At 34.2% G+C, this 24,278-nt stretch overlaps 1 protein-coding gene across 6 annotated transcripts in view; it reads right to left on the bottom strand.

Annotated features, from left to right (window-relative positions):
• PHF14 (PHD finger protein 14) overlaps positions 1–24,278 on the bottom strand; it is a 134,902-nt gene that overhangs the window by 14,543 nt on the left and 96,081 nt on the right. The window contains exon 20 of one of the 6 annotated variants that reach the window (XM_039319971.1): positions 19,021–23,701. The exons of the other annotated variants lie outside the window; for them this stretch is intronic. The gene's annotated coding sequence lies outside the window, so the exon portion shown is untranslated. Of the gene's footprint in view, positions 1–19,020; positions 23,702–24,278 lie in introns of those variants that run through there. 6 annotated transcript variants of the gene reach the window in all.

Raw genomic sequence — 24,278 nt, forward strand, 5'->3', positions numbered from 1 at the left:
CAAAAGTTTGCCCAGATTTACTTTCTCAGCAGTTCTAATTTACTTTCTCTAAGTTATGGAACAACACTAATTTATTTACTGTGCACTACATTGGATTTCTATTTCTATATTTGGAAATAGAATGCATAAGTAGATAATTTATTATTGTTTAAATTTTTCTTTGTCTATGCATAAAAGTACTGTTCTCACTTTTTGACATTACAATGTGTTTTCCTATTGTTTGAACAAACATGCTTTTCTAATGTGACTAGCTGGATTAATAGGCAAAGAGATCCTGGTACATTGGATGGGAAAAATCATTTTTATAGTTTCCAGATTTTATCTGTAAACTTTCTGAATAAAATGCAGATGCTACCTGATTGCATTAAGTTAAAAGTGTACACACAGTAAATCTTTTGAGAACTTGAGCAAATTGCAAGTGAACTGAGGGCTTAAAGAACATAAATATTATTATAGAAATGATGGTTTGTAAGTCCTTTTGAAAGAGAAAATAAATTATCCTGGATAATATTCTTAAAATGTTTAAAGAGGAAGAGGCACCTTCAACCATGTTTTGGGGAGAAAGAAAGAGGGGTACATACATACATGAAATCCTCAACCCAAAGTTTCCACTGCTAAGCAAGACAATTGTTTAGTGAGTTTCACCCCTTTTCATGACCTTTCTTGCCACAATTGTTAAAGTAATCATTGTAATTGTTAAGTTAGTAACACAGCTGTTAAGTGACTCTGGCTTCCCCATTGGCCTGGCTTGTCAGAAGATCACAAAAGAGGATCACATAATCCCGTGATCCTGCAACTGTGATAAATATGAACCAGTTGCCAAGCATCCAAGTTTTGATCCTTTAACCATGGGAATGCTGCAACAGCCGTAAGTGTGAAGATAATCATAAATCATTTTTTTCAGTGCCGTTGTAATTCCAAAAAGACACTATGGGAGCGATAAGTCGAGGAGTACCTACAGCACCTCCTATAAGAGAAACCGTACTTTGGCACAAAACATATGGGGGGGCCTACATCTTGGTTGTACTTCTGTATGGAAAAAAATCAACCTTTTTCTGGCTGCATTCAGAAATGAGCTTTCTTCAAGGTGACGTCTTGGAAAAAGGATGTAAGATGAAGTGGGGGGACAGGAATAGAAAGAAAAGAATATTTATTGATACCTGACCCCAGTTTTTGTCCTCTGTTTGTTACCTGGCCAGGTCCAGCCTGACTAGGAACATTCCGCTCTCCACCTAACAATTCAAAGTTGAGCAGGGAATAGGAATTATTTCTTTTATTATGGCATACACATCCACTAATCATTATAGAGGAACACTTGTAAAACCATTAGGGTTTAAAGTTGTGACATGTGGAGGGTCCATTCTTTTTCTGTGAACACCAAATACTGTGTGGCTCCACCTGTTATGTCTGACCCAAAGACCTGGCCTCTTGATCAAAATCCAGATGCTTGGCAATCGATTCATATTTATGACGGTTGAAATATCCAGGGGACTATGTGACCCTTCTGACAAACAAAGTCATGGGGAAGCCAGATTCACTTAAAAACCATGTCGCTAATTTCATAACTGCAGTGATTCATTTATCAACTGTGGCAAGAAAGGTCGTAAAGTGGGGCAAAATTCACTGAACAAATGTCTCGCTTAGCCAACAGAAATCTGGGCTTCAGGGTCACTCCCAACCTCTCTAGCTTTCTCTGAATGCTAACTAGTAACTCATGAATGATGATTTGTCTGATGTGGTATAAGGTCTCCTGCTTGAGCAGGGGGTTTGGACTAGAAGACCTCCAAGATCCCTTCCAACTTTGTTATTCTGTTAAAACTACACTTATTTCTGTAGTACATAACAAAAATTAATCAAGATTTCTTCCTGTTAAACTTAGATTTATTTATTTATTTAGAATAAATACACACAAACACACACAGATGAACATACATAAAGGCTTGGATAGGTCTGTAAAATACACACAGAAAACACACACACACATGGTTTCTATATTACTATATTTGCAAAGGTTTCAGACATAAAACCCATAAAAACAACCAATATGTCATTAAAACAAAAATACCAAATACCAAATACTGAAATTCAAACATTTAAAAATACTATGTCAACACAGTACTAATGGAAATACATATTTTAATATAAAAGAAAACATATTAAAAGCCTGCAGGAGAAAGAAACTGTATATATGCTATTTCTGAAGTAATTAAATGTATTCTCTGTAATCATCTAAGTACTCAAAGCAGAACCAATATGACGCTAATCCTTTGAAGATATATAGAATTAAAAAAAGAACTATGGCCAACCATGTTCATGAATTTAAAAATGTTCCACAAATGTGATGAAAGCCCCTTGATTATAGAATTAAAATATATCACTTTACATCTTCTTCAGACACAAAAATCTGTAGAATTTCACACAGACATTTTTTTAAAATAAACCTATAGAAATAATGCAAAATGAAATGGAATGTTTCTAAAGTAAAATTGCTTGTATTCCTGTGCTGACAAAACCTGAAATGAGCAATAAGAAGAACAAAAAACTAAAAAGTAAAAAGGAAGATCAACCTGAATCAAACAGATGGATGCAAACATTCTCTTTCAACTCTGCATTTTATAGAAGACAAATTCCATTCTTTATAGGAGATGACAAGATGTAGTTTTGAAGAATGAAATGTCAGGTAATTATCTCTCCAGGAACTAAAAGAGAATTCTATACATAGATCATACATCATCAATCAATTCATAATGCTAGTAAGAGCCCAATTGTAAAAATATGTGTAATAAAGCATACCTATAATTTGCCTTTTTGTGTAAATCAGCATAAGACATATGTCACAGACTGCCCTAGCTCAAGAATAATAAATGTTGTTACTATCTAGGTAAGCATTAAAAGTAAAACCAAGTAATTTTAGTTACATAGATATCGGTAGAGATATACAATATGTATCAAGTATTAACAGGAAAATAAGGTTGGATAACTGGAAGGAAACAACCAAATGTTTCAGAATCTTTGCATCAAACTCAGTAATCAGAAATCACATGACATGTAGTTATGGAAGCCAGTAAGTCAATTGTTCCCAAATGTCTGAAAAGACCATCTCTTCATCTATACACTGGCCCTGATATTTCTGATAAATTGAATTGCAGTTCACAAAAGATGTCTTTTAATAAAATTGATTGGTCAGAAAAGGTGATACCAGATTCCTGATTTTTTTTTATATTGGCCTTTTTAATGAGATATGTAATTTTTCCTACTTTTTTTCTTTTATCAAGTGCATCAATATACTCTGATAAAATTCAATAACTGATTTTATAAGCATGTGAAGTTGAAATGAAAGGTAATTAAATATAGTGGACATATAAAAGGCCATCCTAACTCACAGGTGTCAAACTCGCGACATCATGTGATGTGTTGCCATGTATTGTGACTTTTTTTCCCATTGCTGGCAATGGGGGTGGACACGGTTTTGGTGTGATGCATCCGGCCTGCGGGCCAGCAGTTTGACACCCCTGTTTAAATCTAATTCTATTTTCACCTCTAAGAAATAGAACAATAAAAAGTAGCAATTTAATTCCACTAGTTAAAAGTAAAGCTTCTTTCACAAGAAGTTTTCTGTACTACATAAGAGGTATGAATTCACAGCCTTACAGACTATTATATATTTTTAAAAAATTTAAAAACTCAAGAGTAGGTCTCCAGGATTTAAAAAAGCAAAAACAAAATTCTAATGATTAAAATAAAGTCGTTATATAAAACAAGCAATATTGTGCATGATAATAGCGTGGTTGCTTCCTGTAAAAGTATATGGCAATATGGTTCCTGTCATGCTGCAACTAGACATCAGGGAACAATCAGGCTCCAAGGATCATTTTATAAAGAAGTCCCAAATGTAATTTAAGAGAGTCATAGCATAACAGAAAATCTGGGAGGGATATTTCTATAATTTATCATTAATCATGTCAGAAGCAATACCCAGTTGGTCATAGTTCTTTCTTCAGCAAACATTTCTCATATTGAAATAAAACAAAATAATAAAATAAAATAATGCATGAATTCAAATGCTGGTTGCTGGCCGAGTTACAAAGGGATTACATTCTTCAAATTGTCATACAGAAAACATTCTGCTTTATAGATTTAGAAAATGTGCTGTCCTTGCAATAACAATAACAACAGAACAACAAAGAAACACCTTGAGGAAGAGCTGCAGGCAATGTAAAGGGAGATATGAAATATTAAACTAAAAGAACAGGTATAAATGTTTGGGTGCATAGAACGAATAAAAACCAAAAATGCTGAAATATTTTAAAATATGTTTCTAATTTTAAATGAAAAGTGTAAAAATTCAACATTAAATACAAAAATTGTGTGGCAGTGGCGGGAGGGGGATTGGATTTCTTCCAGAAACTGTTTTATTAAAAACATCAGACATGAAAGTAAGCCCATATAGAATTTTAAAAATCAGATTGCCTTCATTTTTGTAACTCCAAAACAAAAGAAATGGATGCTGATAAGCATCCCATCATCAACTGCTATGTGCATTGTTGCACAAGCTACATTTAACACCAGTACTGCTGAATTTTGCAAATATATTTCTATAACTATGAAACCATAGATATGATGGCCAATTCTCATTGAAGAACTTAAAGGAATTTATTTTCCAGAAAAGAAAGATTTTCTACTCTTGCTTTTTTGTCCTTCCCTTTTCCTGATGGAGTATTTTCTACCTGCTTAACATAAAGATGCCAAGCTTGAAGGAAAAATGCATTTAAAGGCCAACAGCCTCTGAGTTAAATTAGTCCCACCAGTTAAATCAGCATGGAAAGTACTCTGAGCTTTCTAGTGCATAAGGGTTTTTTCCACTGTCTCCCTCCTTTGGAATGCATTATGGACTAACCCTATAATGAAGCCCAGGATGAGGATGCAGAAAGGACTAAAACACTTCTTTAGTACTGGATATTACAAGAAAATATCAATTTCCTATGATATATGGCAGGTTCCTGTCACTGCATCTATTTAGTGATAAAGCAGCTGTTTGTTTCCCAAGGAAAGGAGACCCTTGCAACATGGATCATTTTCATAGTGACAGACTTGACAAGTTTGACATTTACTTCATGAAATATTCTGAACCAGCCATCAAGAGAATGCACCCTCTGGGGCGACGGAAAAACTGACAATTTTACCTTTTAACATGCATCTGTTATTTCTCACTGTCAAAAAACCCAACCAATTTCTTAATGACAATTCTCTTTTCATGTCTGACAATTTTTAAAGTTGAAACTAGGAGTGAAATAACCTTTTAATGTCACTAACTACTGACCTTAATTAATGGATTACGGCCACAGAGCTCCATTTTGTTCAAGAAGAAAAGTGCCAGCCTGAAATTGCAAAAGGAAGCACTGCAATTATGCAATGCAGCCACATTGCTCTAGATGGCAATGCAGGACTTCATTAGGATTTCAGCAATGTTAAAAACATCAAAAAATCTTTTAGGGTTTACAAACACCTGCATGTTTATCTCAAAACAAATTCCTTTAATTTGTATTGATACGATAACTTCAAGGATTAAAAAAAAACCAGGTCTGCCAATTTCTGCATATTTCATTTACTCGTTCTAATTCTGATCAAACAGATATGTGTACTGCAGACTCTTCACAGCCTGTTTTCATTTATGCTCACTACAGTGTTAGGAGTTTATGCCAGATCCCCAAGTCTCCCATCTGCTTCTCTCTTCTGATTAGGAAGCAGACTCTCCATCGAGTAGCCCTTCTGGCTGACCGCCACAAGAGTTGTGACTTTCAGCTAGTCAGTTGGTCTGCCTTGGGACCACAGCCATTTTTTTTTTCCTAAAGAAATGAAGCTGACTTTTTTTGGGTAGGGATTTGAGGGGAAATGCTCACTTCTACAGGTATTAGATAGGAAAATTTTGTAAGATGTAATAGCAGTAGCTGAATGGTTTCTAAAAGTCCTTTCCAGCTGAATCATTATTCAGTGTATTGAAGAGGAGGAAGGTGCATCCAGTTTTGATGAAGACAAAACCCGTGTAATCTGAGTTACATCCATATAAAACAATGAATTGTCAATGTCTAGAGTGCCTTAGGAGTCCATTAAAGTGTACTAATAGAAAACATATTGTCCTATTTGTATATGCAAATATTTTAGAGAAACAAAATATTGCTGTAAAATACATTCTCAACCCTATGCATTTTAATGTATTTTTCTGGGAATATATAAAAAAGTTAAAAATACTGTGTGTGATGCTGTCCCACCATAGCAATGATAGAAATACTCCTAATCACTTCTTTGCCAAGTGGGCCCATCAGGGAAAATATTTTTTGTGTTCCATTATTGTTATTGTCATTTTATTTTATTTTTTGCTATTTGAAAGTGTTTGGGGCTGAATAACAAGAGGAAATTTTGTAATAATAAAATAAAAATCTATAAAATGTCCTTAATGGCTGCTATGACATCTTAGGATAATTATTCCATTTTTCATGAAAGTAATTCACTGGATATGCAAATATTAGAGGGAAATATATATAATCTGCAATAAGTGATCTCTGTATTCTTTCTTTTATTATAGACATAATCATTTCCATTTATGATATGACTGTTGGTTTTCTGACCAGTATTCTGGCAACCAATCTTGTCAATTCAGTATAATAAAATGGCGTAGTGATATACAGGTAGTCCTCGACTTACAAAAGTTCATTTAGTGACTGTTCAAAGTTACAACAGCACTGAAAAAAGTGACTTATGACCGTTTTTCAGAGTTACAACCTTTGTAGCATCCCTATGATAATGTGATCAAAATTCAGTTGTTTGGCAACTGGTTCATATTTGTGACCATTCCTGTGTCCCAAGGTCATGTGGTCGCCTTTTGTGACCCTCTTGACAAGCAAAGTCAATAGGGAAATCAGATTCACTTAACAATCAGGTTACTAACTTATCAACTACAGTGATTCACTTAGCAACTGAAGCAAGGTAATTTGTGAAATGGGGCAAAAGTCACTTAACAAATGTCTCACTCAACAAAAGAAATTTTGGGCCAAATTGTGGTCATAAGTCAAAGACTACTTATATTTCAAAAGTATGCAGAAACATTTTACTAGGGAACTACATTTGCTGTTTGTTACTCCTAGTTTAATTTGGAATAACTTTGAATTAACCTTCAAGCCTTGGAGATGAAATGACCACAAATCTTCATGTAATGTAGGAGCATGACATTGGAGAGGGGGACGCAAGTGGCATGGAACTCTGAGAAATGGTAGATGAATATCTTGTTCTCCATAATAATTACAGTGAATTATTATTTTTGATACTTTCTCTTATTGCTCCTAGTTATGATTTCCCACTTTGCAGCATGCATCACCATTCATTCATTCATTCATTCATTCATTCACTCACTCACCCACCCACCCACCCACCCACCCACCCACCCACCCACCCATCCATCCATCCATCATCTATGGCATAAGTGGGAGACACAAAAATAACCCAACTGCTGTTTATTTTTTTGCATTCCCTCCCATGTGAAGCTGGAAGCTAAATCAGACTATGATTATCACCTCAGTGAACAATTTTTTTCTCAAAAGATTTCCATCAGTCTACCTTAGAAAGCTCCAAGTTGAAAGCATCCATGGCTTTCTTATGCTGAACTGAGAATTTCCCTGGCAGCAACAAGGAAACCAACCTATGGTCACTAGAGCTTCTAGAATACCCTGAAATGAGTCAACTATAGGAAGTGTGAGAAATTAAAAGAATGGTTCTAGATTGGCATCACTTCTTTAATTACACTGAGCCCTATTTAGATACATTTTTAGATTTACACATACCCCATTTAATTGCTTTGAATGATAGATTTATCTATCTATCTATCTATCTATCTATCTATCTATCTATCTATCTATCTATCTATCTATCTTTACATGCCTGATGTATCACATTTTGATACTTGATGCTAGCATTTTCTAAGGTGTTGTCAGATTTGTACACTTTCAGCATCTATTAAAACAGCATTCAACAGCACTGTAATGAATCAGCAATTACAAATGACAAAAAATGTGAAGAGAATTCATGTCAGCTATTAAAAATCTTGGCTATATTGAAAAAAGGGTAAAATATGCAAAATGAATGCGTCTACCCTAAATTAATTAAAATGTTAATGTTTTACATTTCCACCATAATCTTCAAATGGTGAATTTATTTTATAGCAATAAATGTTCAGATCATTAAGTAAAATTCAAAATCTGACTTACTTGCTACATTTAGTAACCTCTACCCATTCTATTCTGTCTTTTTTAATTCTGTTTTTCCAATGCATTGAATAAGTAATAGAGGAACACAATTCAATTTCTTGGAATTGCATGTTTGGAATTTTTATTTCATTTACTATAAAGAGAAATTAATATACGGTTCTACGCTGAATTCCCACTTTGGAGGGCAATGATTGCTACTGAAATGAACTTACCATAATGCTTCATTAAATTCACAGTAAAAAGAAATGAAAGGGGGGGCTGGTGATGCCAGCAAGAAACCTCATATATAATGAGATAAAGGTTAAAGCTGTACAATAAATTTATAACAACTGGGGATTCTTAGCAGGTCCATGAATCTGGAAGCATACAAAGGAATTCAAAGACTGAATACTAATACTGAGACTCAGAAGCAAGTATACACATGGTTTCAAATATGCCTTTTTATTATAAAAGATACCCATACATATACACAACTAAAATTATTTAAAAATCTACCAATTCAAAAGACAGTCTAAGAAGAATATCTCAACTATTAAAGAAATACTAATACTGAAATATCCTGAAAATACCCAAGCCTCCACTCAACTATAATCTTGCATTAAGAAATACCCATTAAAGGCTGAAGGAGCCTGACATCTTGCTCACTTGCTCGATTATCACAGTTGGCTATCTGCTTATTGCTCACTGCCCCTATGCAACACTACAAACCAGTATGGTTTTAGGGATGTTTACACTGAAATAAGTAAGCACTCCTTTGTTCAAGGAGTAGGCATAGGATTACCCTTTAAATTGAGATTAAATTTGGAGATCTCTGTAAAACGTACTTTAACAAAGTAATCCTAATCAATCTGACAGCAAACTGAGATGGCTAATCTTAATGTATCAAAATAATGATTCTCTTGAATTTATTTATATATATTTATTTATCAAATCTATATGTTACCAAACCTTTAGGCTGTCTCTCAAAAATATATAGTTGCCAGAGTTGTTGATAGTGAGAGGGGCAGCATATAAATTTAATAAATAAATAAATATTAATAAGATAATGTAATTCCAATATACATAAATAAAATTACCAACATACAATAATGTAATAGCTAATGCATTTAAATCTTAGTCATTGGGTCCACACAGCAATATGGAGGTGGTTTTTCAATTGCATTAACATGAAATGATTTTCTTGTTACTTTATTCTACTTCTATCTAAGTATCTTGGGATGTCCCAGTCATTCACTCAAGTTAATCAAGATCACTCAAAATAAACTAAATGTCCAGCTCCTGCTGATGGGCCAGGTACAACCTTCCTTGGGGCAAAGGGATCTGATTACAATAGTCATGCCCTTGTCACCATCTGTTTAAACTACTGCAATGTGCCTTACATGGGGGCTGCCTTTAAGGACCACCTGGAAACTTCAGGTGACTATGAGGCAAAAATGGCATCTTCTTTATGAATATTGGCTTCCTATTAGATTCTGAGTACAATTTAAAGATTTAAGATGTAGGAATTAAGCTATATGAGTTAGTGTAATGCAGTGGTTAAGGCATAATGCTAGAAACCAGGAGACGGTGAGTTCTACTTTGCCTTAGGCACAAAGCCAGTTGGGCGACATTGGTCTAATCATTCTCTTAGCTCTAGGAAGCAGAAAATAGTAAACCACTTTTGAAATCTTACCAAGAAAACTTCAGTAAATTGTCTAGACTGTTGTCAGAAGCTAACACTGACTTGAACACTAAAAAACAAAAACACCATTCTATAAAGCTGTTTACACAGTCACCAGGTTATCACGACCACATCCATCCATTGAATTGATACAATTACTTGGTTCATCCTGGGAGTAGCACTAATTGTCTCCCCTTTTTGGAAATACAGTATCAAAAATGCAGAGATGCTTTCTCTACACCCCCCTCAATGAGGTCAGACTCCTAGAATCAATGGAGATTCCTTTACCTCTGACATTGTCTGCCTTCTAGAAAAAGCTAAAGATAGAGATTTTTTCACATATATCTTGTTTGGATTTTGTCTCATCATTTTTAATTTTATTTTTGTACCTGCTAGCTGCCAAAGTTTGTGATTAAGGTAGGATAAAAATTTGATAAATAAAGGAATAGAACAGGACAGGAGATAATTTTCAGTAATCCTTTTCCCCCTGTGGCTCCTTTGCCTTCATTTTAAATCTGTTTAAGATTACTGATAATTAGTGTGTGAAAATATAACTTTTTCCCATTTTTTATGATTTTAATGAATCATGTGGATTTGCAGCTATGTTGAAGTTAGAAACTTTAACTGCAATGATTTTTTTTAATAACTTGTGCATTTCTCAATTAAAAAAACATGATATATATGATATATTTTAAATAATATCAACCAAAAACTCCCTTGGTATTTTCCCTCTGTTTCCTGACCTCTAAATGGGGATCTTGTCTGAGACTTCATTTCTGCAGGGTTCACTGAATTTCAGACTGATCTTTAGATGTTTGTAAGAAAAAGAAGCAATCTCTATGCATTGAGATTTTTCCTTAAATGTTATATTATCAAAATCAGAATTTTACTTCTGGCTTATGTTCACAAAAGGAAACTCCATTTGTGTAAAATGTGAGTTTCCCAATCATGCTGAACGCATGCCTTTTTAAAAAGGTGATTTCAAATTATGTGATTAATAAACTTAAGATTTATGCTTGACACAATGACCCTGTAATATAAAAAGTAATCTATACTTTAATTTAATCAGGTAGTTTTATTTTATCTTCTGCCCTGCCTCAGCATCAAAGCCTTTCAGAAAACCTTACAATAGAAATGCTAAGAACAATATTTACCTCCCAAGGGACTCTATAGAAGTAAGATTTGCAAATAGTTTAACATCGGTATTGGTTTCTTATACAAAAAGCAAGTATACACAACACTCTGTAAACTAAGCACAAATGTGCCTACTTCTCAAAGGAATGAAAGGCACTAAAAGGGAGACACAAATAGCATGTAACCTTAAGAACTGCTTGAGGTCATGCCTCTGAAAACTGACAATAGCTGAGTTCATAAACAAGGCACTGAATTTATGGAATTCCCTTGCAAGACTGCTTATCAGAAGAAAAACAGCTGGTTGTGTAAATTCTGCACTATTTTGAGGCAGTATAATTCTCAACACTAGAGAATTTACAGTATTCTGTGTATGCTATTGTATATTTTCCGAAAAGCCATACGTTTGATTGAGTTGGAAGACAAAGCTTTTGTTGAAATGTTCCAACCCAAAAAGATATACAGGCTTAGTCCAGACCTGCCAGCAACCCAGTCAATGAGTACTGCCAAGTACAGCTACTTTAATTTATTTCGTTGTTGTCTGACTCCAACCCTTTCCTATTATTAGTAATTGAATGGATTTTTTGGTGTGTTTTTTTGACTTTCAGTAGAAGCCAGTAAAATCTTGATGTTTGTGTGGTTTCTAGTTTGCAGCCATTATACTGAACATAGTTATTTATTGATGCTTTGAATAGTTTAGGATACATATACGTAGCTAAAGAAAAGAAACTTAACCAAATTATTTATTATAAGAGAGAGATTTCATTAACTAAAGTCTAAATAATATTTCAGAAGAGAATGCTATTTTCCTATAATTAAATTTGGATGTAGTATAAAGGTATCAAAGCCTTTGCATTAATATTCATATTATTCCCAATTTCCAGTAATGAAATATATCTCAATATTGCAAGTATTTTAAGTATTTTAAATGTGTGACTAATAGAAAAGCATAACTGTGAAGGGCAGCTGTGCAAAGAATTCAAAAAGGGTTGGGTTTTTTTGCCAAGTATGTAATGCAACTTAAATATCTCTCTTCAAAACATGTAAAATGCATAAAGACATTGCAGCATCACCATCAAATTAATTGAGAAGGTGTCCCAGAAGAGGACAGGATTTTAAGGACTCCTTTCTCAAAAGTAATGATTAAAGGTAAAACACAATTCCTGAGGGATCAAATACTTTAGTTCAAGAACAAGTCAAGAGAAAGCCTTTTTCCACATGAATACAAATTCTTCTACTTAATTTAGAGAGCAGATAGGGTTAAAGTGGAAAAAGCCCTTCTGTCAGAAAGTCAGGCACTAATTCTTTTATACTTATAAAGATTAAAACCAACTCCTTGACATTTATTTGTTTACTGAAATGCATATGCTACCCAGCTCAAATTGATAGTTTACAATTATTTTTTTAAAAAATCAAACTTCAGCACAATAATTATGTACAGCCCCAAAGATAGCTGCTTAGTCAGCATATAATCTTTTTTTTAAAAAATCAAAGAATCAGACAACAAATGCCCAATTAAGTAGTCTGAAATTTGCCACTCTGTGAAACATCAACAAGCAGTATCCCAGATATACAAAGATTCACTATTCAGATCCAAGTCCTCTGATCCTCAGATGTGGTTTATTATTGACCAGCAGCATCTCTATTTGTTTACAATTTCATGTTGTTTACCATCATCTTTCACGTTACTGAATTTAGGTAGTACTCTAAATATCAATTATTTCCCTAGAACCATTATTGCTGTTTTCCATATCCAACTAAAAATATTGCCACTCCATTTGGTCCTTTTGTGATATACACCTTGTTATTAGAAATATTATTTCATAATTTATCTTACCCATATAATAGACTTTTATGTCTAAATGTATATTTATTTTACTCATACTTCTATAGATAAATCTTTTGTATCTCACTTGCATATAAACATGCCAAAAAGAATTTTAAGAAATCAAAAGAGAACACTTTATTGCAAATGACTGAAAGTAAATAGAAAGAAAAAGGAAATGGGAACAGATGAAATTCTGATAAAAATATATATAACAGAGTGCTCAATTGCTAATGTCATTTTACTGTAGAAATGTTTACTGGTTTGCTTGGCTGAGGCCAGCTTTTCTCACATACCTATATAACCAATATTAGAAGCAAGCAAAATAGTCTTGCTTTATCTATTTCTGTGAACTGCTGTGAAATATCAGTGTAACAAAAGGGTGTCAAAACTAACAAAAAACTTGACTCATATATTTTGTTTGAAGTTCATAATTTCTCTATGTAGATTTTGATGGATTTTAGTTTTTTATATATATAAATATATGTAGTGCAACTAAAATAAGAGACAATTCATGCTTGAAAGCCTAAAGCATATATAGTTTTTAAGCACATCAAGTCATGGTGATAGCAAATATGGTAGGTCAGGATTACTATGTTACAATTAATAGGATGGTCATAAGAACAGATGTTATTTTGCAGCTTGAACTACAAACAATCAAAGTTTTAGAATAAGCTGGATTGAAAAGTATATGAGCCCTGGTAGTGCAGTGGTTAGAATGCAGTATTATAGGCTAATTCTGCAGACAGCAGATTGCCAACAGTTTGGCAGTTCGAGTCTCACTAGCTCAAGGTCTTTCTGAGGTTGGTAAAATAAGGACTCAGATTGTTGGGGGCAAACTGCTTAGAGTGGACTGTAAAGCACTGTGAAGCAGTATATAAATCTAAATGCTAATGCTACACTATATAATCAAACCTTTATGGGCCTATAAAAAAAGATATAATCAAAGACGCAACATCAGTTCAATACCTATCTTTTTTCTCCAGCAATCAACTAAACACCTTTACAAACTGGATCTATTTCCATATAAATCCAATAACCTCAAACCAACAACAGGCCACAATGACAAGAAAATGACACAAAGGAAGTAACCAATACAGAGAGAAGACAGGATCCACATTCTATCAGTCAAGCAAAAAAATAACTAACAAGAAATCAATCAACAGCAGAACAAAGGAAATAAACCTCTGCTAACCAACAAACTTCACTTCTTTAATATTGCACTGATCATAGTATCTAGTGGGGTAATGAAATATCTGCATGCTGAATACCAATATCAAAAGAATGCCATCAATGCAAATATATTTTGTTTATGTGAGAACATTTTTCCCTATGGTGTGCTTTTTTCTCACATAAAAGCCAGATTATTGAAGTAATTATTTGTACATGGGGATGATAATTCAGTGATTAAACAGTTTCTCAGCTGAAAAGCTGAAGCCCAGGTTCAAGATCTGAGCATTGCACAATGGGGTGAAGTCCCATTCCTGTCCCAGCTCCTGCCCACCTAGCAGTTCGAAAGCATGCAAATACAAGATTAATAGGTACCACTTTGATGGGAAGGTAAAAGTGTTCTATAAGCCTTTGGCATATAGCCATATTAACCATATGACCATGAAAAATGTCTTTGGACAATGCTGGCTCCCTTAACCAAGAAACAGAAATGAGCATTGCACCTTAGAATTGGACACAACTGGTAGAGAAATCTTTACTTTTTTCCTTTACATGGATCCAACCTCTTCAATATTCCTCAAATGTGTACTTGCTTACTCTGCTGTGAGCCCTTCCTTTGCAATGAATGTAATTACAAACATTAATTCTCTTCTGACCTTATTGTCCCAGTGTCAGGGTGAGCATTCTAAAGCAGAGTGGGGTAGGAAAAGGAACTATAAGATTTGGCCTTGAGTTCCAGAACCTTTCCCCAACGTTTAGGTCAGTATTTCTCAACCTTGGCCATTTTAAGATGTGTGGACTTCAACTCCCAAAATTCCCCAGCCACATATCTTAAAATGGCCAAGGTTGAGAAACACTGGTTTAGGCTCACCTGCCTGTTTTGGATTGTATCCTTATGATGGTGTAAAGCAAAGTAAAATTATAAGTACAGTTGCAATTATGTGATTCTTCACTTAGCAATTGTACCACTTATCAACCAAGTTCTGATGGTCCCAATTACGATCATTAAGCCATGAAAACCAGCTTGGTGCCCTTAGGCCAGTCGTGCTCTTTTGGCCAACTCACTTCACAGGATTGTTGTTGTGGGGAAAATAGGAGGAGGAAAAACTGGAAAAAATGCACACTTATAAGTGGTACCTGGCTCAATAGTAATCACTGTGAGAGGAATCTTAGAGTTCTAGTGGTCAATCACTTAAATATATAAGCCAGCAGTGTGCTGCAGCTGCCAAAAAAGCCAATGCAATCCTAGGCTGCATTAATAGAAGGATAGAATCAAGATCACATGAAATGTTAATAATAATAATGCCTTGGTAAGATCATACTTGGAATACTGCATCCAGTTTTGGTCCCCAAAATATAAAAAATGATAGCAATGTTCCAATATCCAGGGCTTTTTTTCTCATTGAACACCCAGAATGGAATTCCGGCACCTTTTTTGGATGGAACCTTGTAGGGTAGGCAAGACGGGTTGTATGATGTGTGTGAGTTCCAGCACCTTTTTTTTTTTTTTAAGAAAAAAAGCACTGCTAATATCTCAGGGGCTGCCACAAAAAGAGAGAGTCAGCCTATTCTCCAAAGCACCCGAAGTCAGGATAAGAAACAATGGATGGAAATTAATCAAGGAGAGAAGCAACCTAGAACTAAGGAGAAAATTCCTGACAGTTAGAACAATTAATCAGTCGAACAATTTGCCTCCAGAAGGTGTGGGTGCTCTAGCAATGGAGGTTTTTAAGAGATTGGACAATGTTTCTCTGAAATGGTATAGGGTTTCCTGCTTGAGAAGGGGGTTGGGCTAGAAGACCTCCAAGGTCTCTTCCAAATCTGTTATTATGTTATCTCTTATGCTAGAGTCAGTATTTATAATATTGGATTAGAAGACAGAGCTTCTACAGTTTGGGCTAGACCAGCGTTTCTCAACGTTTGTGTGACGGCGACCCCGTCACACGAACGTGCTGCGCATGCATGCCGCCGCCCCCATGCGCGGCACGCATGCGCGGCGCCGCCCCCATGTGCGGCACCGCTCCCTGAGAGGGGAAAATGGCGGGTCGCATTGTTTGGCGACCCCCGTAAAATGGTCAATCGACCCCAAATGGGGTCGCGACCCATAGGTTGAGAACCGCTGGGCTAGACTGTAACACTGATGTATTTCATTTGAAAAACCAACAATGTATAAAAGATAACCCAAAGTCTAAGAAAGTTCATGTGCAGTAAGAAAGAAGTTATCATATGTACACAACATGGTTAAGAAAAGGAATCTGTGCTTCATCTATTGTAGTTACTTCTTTAAATTCAGATTCTAGCTGTATTTGCTACATTATTGTGTCCATGTACATGGAAATCCCAAGACAAATCTATTTTAACTTTCATTTATCCTTTCCTTTAAAACTATACAGAAATACTTTGCTGCTAAAAATGTCATACAGTAATGATTGGGTTAAACTTGTCAGAGACATTTTAATACTGAAGATTTCATTTAATTTATAGCAGATATATTTTCCAAGGAGGAAAATGCTGATGCTATCTTGGTTATAAGCTTGCCACCAAAATGATTTAGATAGTTTTTTCCCCTTTTCCATGCAGTATCAGAATAAAGCAGTTCTTCGCAAGCAATGAATTATAACTGACACTTTAAATCTATTTTGTCTGTATCTTCTACTTCAGAAAAATGGGAAAACATAAATTATATGTATGTGTGTAATATATATATATATATATATATATATATATATATATATATATATATATATATATATATATATATATATATTTTCTGAAGTATATACACGAGACAAGATACACACACACACAACACAGATTTTATGTGTATACACACACACACACACACACACACACACACAGAGAGAGAGAGTCATATATACACACTTTAATAAAGACTAAAGATAAAAATGATTTATTGCCGGATAATGAATAACTCTTACCTAAGCCATTTTCTGAATAATAAAGGGCATGGAATATTTGCCAATTTTTAATTGAGAATATAAAGGTTATTAAGCAACAAAATGACAATAGTTTTATAATATAAAGTAATATTCCAGTACAATAAAAGAAATCAAGATCTTGAAAATGCACATAAAATACTGCCCGAGTTCACTGCAAGTTAAAATGGATGTCTTCCTACTGATACCTTCTCTATTTACACCTGAATGGAAAAAGTGGCAAACTATGAAATGAAAATAGGAATCGTGATTATTCTGCTCCACTTTACTTACTTGTGTGCCCAATTTCTGGCATGTTCTTTTTATAATAAGCTAAAGCAGAAACCTTATTTTATTGGTTTTGAATCTGGTTAATTGAAGATGAACATTCCAGAATATCTGATTGCATTTTATTAAGCCAATGGCACTGCTGAATTCAGGTTACAGAAGTAGTCCAGGAGTACATCAAATGAACTAACCCAATTAAACAACTGGGGTGGTATCCTTATGATGATGTAAAGAATTCTGCTAGAAAAGACAATCAACTTTTTCCTTAGCATTCTTTACTAAAAGTAGCTAAATACATTTCAACGAAACCCACAAGCAGGTCACACTCTTTCTACCACTATTCTCCAATAGAGGGACACACTTATTTTTCATGAAAGTTAAACTTACCTGGCTTTGATTTTTCTTATGAGGGTATGTCTAGTTTAATGAAGAGAAGAACGTGGGGGGACATGATAGCAGTGTTCCAATATCTCAGGGGCTGCCACAAAGAAGAGGGAGTCAAGCTATTCTCCAAAGCGCCTGAAGACAGGACAAGAAGCAACGGATGGAAACTAATCAAGGAGAGAAGCAACCTAGAACTAAGGAGAAACTTCCTGGCAGTTAGAACAATTAACCAGTGGAACAACCTGCCTCCAGAAGCAGTGAATGCTCCAACACTGGAAGTTTTTAAGAAGAGACTGGACAGGCATTTGTCTGAAATGGTATAGGGTTTCCTGCCTGAGCAGAGGGTTGGACTAGATGACCTCCAAGGTCCCTTCCAACTTTATTATTATTATTGTTGTTGTTGTTGCTGTTGTTTCATACATTAAATGCAGAATGAGTGGAGTTTTGCCTTTTCTGCCTACAATTTTATTGGATAGCCTTGAATTCCAATGTTTCCAGAAAGAGCAAGAGGAAGGGGAAAACTCACAACTCTTCACTTTTTCATATTTAATTTTATCAAAATTTATTCCAGGAGTATTTTGGGATTGAGTGTATATGGAATTTGAGAGCATATGAGTAGTGGGCATGGACAGTAACAAAGCATTCATCTCTCTGAAAGTGAACTGGCTTCCCAGAATGCTTTCTCTCATCCTAAATTGACTGTATCTTCATATGAAATTCCTATTATAAAAGATGAATAGAAGGTTGTCCTTGTAGCCTAAATTATCTAGACAATTTTTCTAATTTTGTAATATTATTAGAATAAAGAATTCATTTTTAGTTTTTATTATTCTTAACTATTTTAGTTGCTTTACAATAGATGCTTACATAATTTAAATATAGCATACTATAAAATTCCATATTATTTCTGACCAATAAATGCTGATTTCTCTTTGCCTTTAATAAATACATCATATTCTGACAATTAATTGACTTAATTAAAAGCTAACAATTATGCTCTTTCATAGGTCAATATGTAGATTAATAACACAACTTGTAAAGTTAATCTTCTGGTATAATACAAATGACACTAAGTTGTGTACTAAATACCTTCTCAAGAAACAAAATAGAGGTCTACGTGTACTTTAATGAAAAGTAAGGATTATGAAAAGGTTAAATAAAGAAAAATGTTTTGGATTATGAAAATCCCAGGCTGAAGCAATTTATATTGAAATGCACATCCTTCACATTCAACTACTGTACCTCTGTTTTAATATATATAATTAGGGCTTTTTTTTGTCATAGAACGCCCAGAACGGAGTTTCGGCACCTTTTTTGGATGGAACCTTGTAGGGTAGGCAAGGCGGGTTGTATGATGTGTGTGAGTTCTGGCACTTTTTTTTTTTTTTTTTTAGAAAAAAACCCACTGTATATAATCATAAATTAACTGCAGGACAGCATTGTGTTCTTATAAACTGCTGTTAAATGATTGTTAGAAAATATACTTGACTTGTTTTTAATAGTTTTTTTTTAAAATAACAGCATTATGAATGGAACAGAAGGGAAATTTACTTTGTGGAAGAAAAGGTAGTATAACAATAGCACCTAGACAAGATTATCTATTTAAATGAACACTGTGTTAATAACTGTGTTCTTACTGTATACATTATTTTATGATCAATGCTTTTATGCTTTGTTAATTTGTTTTTAAGGACATTAAAACATTTATGACACCGAATCCAACTCTTTGCTCAGTTATAGAATCCAAATTACAGTTTCTGATTGGTTTCCAGCTTCTATTTGCAGGCACCCAGCGAAAGGAAGCAAAGCACATCTGGTACTGTTTTTCACCCGCCCTTGTTGCTGGGAAAATTTCTGACTTCAGAGTGTACATTTTGTAATCTACAAAATTTGGGGTTCTATTGTCAGTGATATTAAGAAGCTTTGATCTTCTCTGTGATCGGTTTTTAGGAATTTAAAAACTGCTATCATATCTCCCTCTCCATCCTCTTTTCAGAAAGCTAAATATTTCCAGTTTCTTCAATCTCTCTTCATAAGAGTTAGTTTTTAATCATTTGCTCATGATTGCTACTCTTTTTTGAACTGTTTCAATTTATCTAAGTTTCCTCAAAGTGTGATGCTAGAACTGGTTATAGTTACTTTTGGTGGAGAAGGGGATCTGACCTATACAGAATAAATAAAAACTAACAAGCTTGTTTTTATTTTTATTTCTGTCTTCTAAGGTATTTAAAAGTATTTTCTCTATCTTTTCATCCAAGTTATTAATACAATTTTGGCAAAGTGCAAGACTAAACTTTCTGGCTTTTCAGTTAAGTACTTCATCCAGTTTGATGAAGAACAATTATCACTCTTTGGATGTGATGATAATATGTTCATTTAATTATTATCCTATCCAGCTCATATCTAATGACTGTTACTTATTTATCAGAAAATCATAGAGCAATCTGGAAAGTTATTTATTGATTGATCATCAATTTAGAAGACCGGAGCCCAGAATGACTCTGAGCATTTTATACCAGAATAAATAACTCACTCATATCCCCTAACATGGCCGACTTAGGCTATACAAGAAGCCTGGGAGAATGGTCATGCTTTTGAGGGTGGGTGATAGCTGCATCATTCTTTGGAGGAATAACATTCCAGACAACAATTATTACCCCAGAGAAGGCACATTTCCTGTGTTGCATTGTTTAACCAATTCTGCCAGTTCTTATTAGATGGGAAGTATTTGATGAAGAAAAAAATATTCTCATAATTTCCTAAGGATAACACAATGATAAAATAAGATATTATCAAGACTTGTTCTTGATAAATTCATCTGATACTGTTTTTAAAGTACTTACAAAGTAATCTGTTTGGATCTATTCTAGTGCCTTTTCTCCTTTTTGAAGATTTGACACTTTGTAGGGTTTCACCATTTTCCAAAATTATTAATGGATAATATATCAACTAGGCTACCAGCAAGTTCTTCAGTATACTTCATTGAAAATTTAAATTTATTCCAAATAAATAATTCCTAACCCCTTAGTATGTTCCTAAAAATTTCATATTGAAATCCTCTATCTTCAGCCTGATGTTCAGAGTTGCCTAGTGGAATCATCCCACCTTTTCAGAGATGGGGTGAGAAGTTGATAGCTTTTTTAAAACCATTTGGTGCTTCACTACTTAGCACTTACTGTATATTGATTCCTTTCTCTTCTTTTTATTGTGAATATGTTTAAAGAAATGTATGCTATTCTTATCATCCTTCTCCAATTTCAACTCATTCTGAGCTTTAACATTAACATGTTTGAAAGCCTAAAGCTTATGTGGTTTTTAAGCACATCAAGTCATGGTGATAGCAAATATGGGTAGGTCAGGATTGTTATGTTACAATTAATGGGATGGTCATAAGAACAGATGTTATTTTGCAGCTTGAACTACAAACAAAAGTTTTAGAATAAGCTGGATTGAAAAGTATATGAGCCCTGGTGGTACAATCCTGGTTAGAATTCAGGATTGCAGGCTAATTCTGTTGACTGCCGACTGCCAACAGTTTGGCAGTTCAAGTCTCACCAGCTCAAAGTTGACTCAGTTTTCCATCTTTCTGAGGTCAGTAAAATGAGGACCCAGATAGTTGGGGGATATGCTGGCTCTGTAAACTTCTTAGAGAGGACTGTAAAGTACTGTGAAGTGGTATATAAATCTAAATGCTAATGCTACGCTATATACTCAAACCTTTATGGACCTATAAAAAGATATAAACAAAGACGCAACATCAGTTCAATATCTAACATTATATATGAATATATTTAAAGAAATGTATGCTATTCTTATCATCCTTCTCCAATTTCACCTCATTTAACTTTTTGATACAGTGCTACCTATCAGTACTATTCTTTGGTGACACACACTTTTCCTCCACTCCGTTCTTGTTCTTCCCAGTTAGCAGTGAAGCTGAGTATTGCTAATTTTCCTCCTCTTTTGATATATAATTCCTCTACTTAATGGACTTACTTTTTCATATGATAGAATCGATATTAATAATCTACAACACCTTCCCAAATTAATCACAAATCATTATTTTTGACAAAACAGTAAAGAGAACAGTAACAGGTGGGAGTTACAAGAAGCAGCTGTATGTAACTAGTAGGCAATTGGCCCTAATTCACTTTAGTAGCCTTTTATAAGCTGATCCTCAGTTTATAGAAAATTATTTTTTGCTGTCTATTCCTATTCTTCAGAAGGTGGATGTTCAGTTATGTAAGGTAATATTATTTAGTCAAATTGGATTGTCAAACAGACTTTTCATCACAACTCTATCATCTATCTAGAAAAATATATTTAGATTTTCAAACCATCGGACTATATCCATAGCATCAGATAGGCATGAATATGAGTTTTCTGTGGTCAAATAAGACAAAGTAACCTGTTATGCTGTCAGAAATGGTGCCTATTTGAGAAATAAAAAAAGACAACAAACAATAGCTTTCCTAAAAATCAATCAATTTTTATTCAGTCATTGACTAGTATATAAAACAAGGAAATCATAATTATTTCAGATGAACAATAAAATGTTCTAAAATATATAAAAAGGATTAGAAGAAATACTATGTAATACTGTTTAGCTGTGGTCCAAAAAGTAAAATTATATTGATCTGGAAATAATTACTTAAGATAAAAGTTGAGATGATCAGGATATTTAGTAATGAATGGAGGTAGTTCCTTCTGAGCATCAGCATAGAGGGGACAATACAAAATAATATACATTGCTTCAGTTGTTTCTCCACTGTGAACATAGTCTCTGTTCAAAGGGAATCCTTCAGGATTTCCCTTATGTAATTGTTGTTGTGAGTACACTGAATCTGATGAAAAATAATGCCCCTCTAGATTTTGGAATTGTTATGTGACTATAATATCTAGCAGGTTGGAGAAGAGATGCAGACTAACTTAAGAAGATGTTTATATATCGAATTGGTAAATCTGCTTGGAGTTCTAAATCAATGGCTTACTGTTTGAGATCAGATGAGTGCATGTTCACAGCTCATCATGGTAATGGCTAACCACAAAAAGCCATAAAGTTACAATTTGGCAAGTATTGTCCAACACCAGGAAGACTGAAACTGCATTTTTCCTCATCTAAACCCCTAGAGTAGGAATGTCAAACTGCCGGCCTGTGGGCCGGATGAATCATGGCGAAACTGTACCCACCCCATTGCCGGCAATGGGAAAAAGTCGCGACACATCACGTGACGTTGCGAGTTTGACACCTCTGCCCTAGAGCCTTGATGCATCAAGAAAAAGACATCAACAGTATTGCTTACTTTAACAGGGGTAGAGTTATATAGCTGGGTATCATTAGTATATTTATCCCATAGTTACATAAAACCTTGGTAACCTGCTTCATGTAGATACTAACAGGAGCAGAGAAATTAACAAACCCTATGGCATTGCACAATGTAGGAGCTTTTGCTCCCAACAATACTATTACTTCTATTAGTCATGAAGAAAAGAGAAACATCAGCAAAATACATTCATTTAGGATTCTCTGAAGCTTCTCTATAACCACCTTCTTAAAAACCTTCTCTAAAAATGGAAGATTGGATACTGGGCAAAAATTATCCAGCATAGTTGGGTGTAGCAATAGCTCCTTTGCATTTCAATAACTGATATACCACAGTGAAGATGGAAGGTGCTGGGAAGTTTGCTCTTCTAGTGGCTCAGGATATGAAGAAGAAAATAATTGTTTTGTGCCAATTTTTCTGTAAGTCGATGGAGAGGTAGCAGGTAACTTGGACTGCTACTCATCTACTTATGCAATGTTGAAGCAAAAAACAAGGGAGTAAAGGGCTCATGTCTAATTTCCTAATATTTTCTATGACTGTAACACTTGAAGAAAGGTTTTGTGATTCACAACTTACTTTTATTACTTTGGATTACAATCTTCCAGGATCATTCCAAATGAACCTTCTGATAAGGAAGAACATTGCTCCAAGATAAAAACAGGTTTTTCCATTTTATGCATACCTTAACTTCAGGTATCTGACTTCATCTATTCTTTGGAAAGAGTCTGATAAAAATAACTCAATATTGGTTTCAACATAAATTTTCTTTCATATGGTAGTCTATATTTAAAACTATTCAAGTTATGTTTTAGGAAAAGAAAATTAGAAGTAGGCATACAGAATATCAAATAATAAGGAATAGCTCAGCATATTTTGTATTTTATTTTGTAACTAATTAACCTCTGTGTTTAAACTTCCATTGTACTTATAATAAGAATTCAAAACAACTCTGTTTCCTCTATAAACTTTAGAATGGAACTTATTAATCTATAGTAAACTTATTATAGAATTTATTAATCTATAATAAAAAATCGAACAAATATATTAATCTTTGTCTAAGCTACTTTGCCTGTTGGAATGATCATTATCAAGTTATATTAGATACCCCTGCTAAGAATGTAAAGTATGTGCTTCTAAGGTTTCACATTTCTTCTATATATAGAAAAAATAATTACAATATTTCCTTTAAAAAATCCTTAAATGGGAGTAAGTTTTAAGATAATAGCTTGGTTTACCAATTATTTTGCAAACATAATGAATAACACACAATAGCCCTTCTACATTTCTATACATAGGGTTATC

This window comes from Crotalus tigris, unplaced genomic scaffold (assembly GCF_016545835.1).
Source record: "Crotalus tigris isolate CLP2741 ecotype Arizona unplaced genomic scaffold, ASM1654583v1 scf7180000023617.9722795, whole genome shotgun sequence".
Classification (NCBI taxonomy): domain Eukaryota; kingdom Metazoa; phylum Chordata; class Lepidosauria; order Squamata; family Viperidae; genus Crotalus; species Crotalus tigris.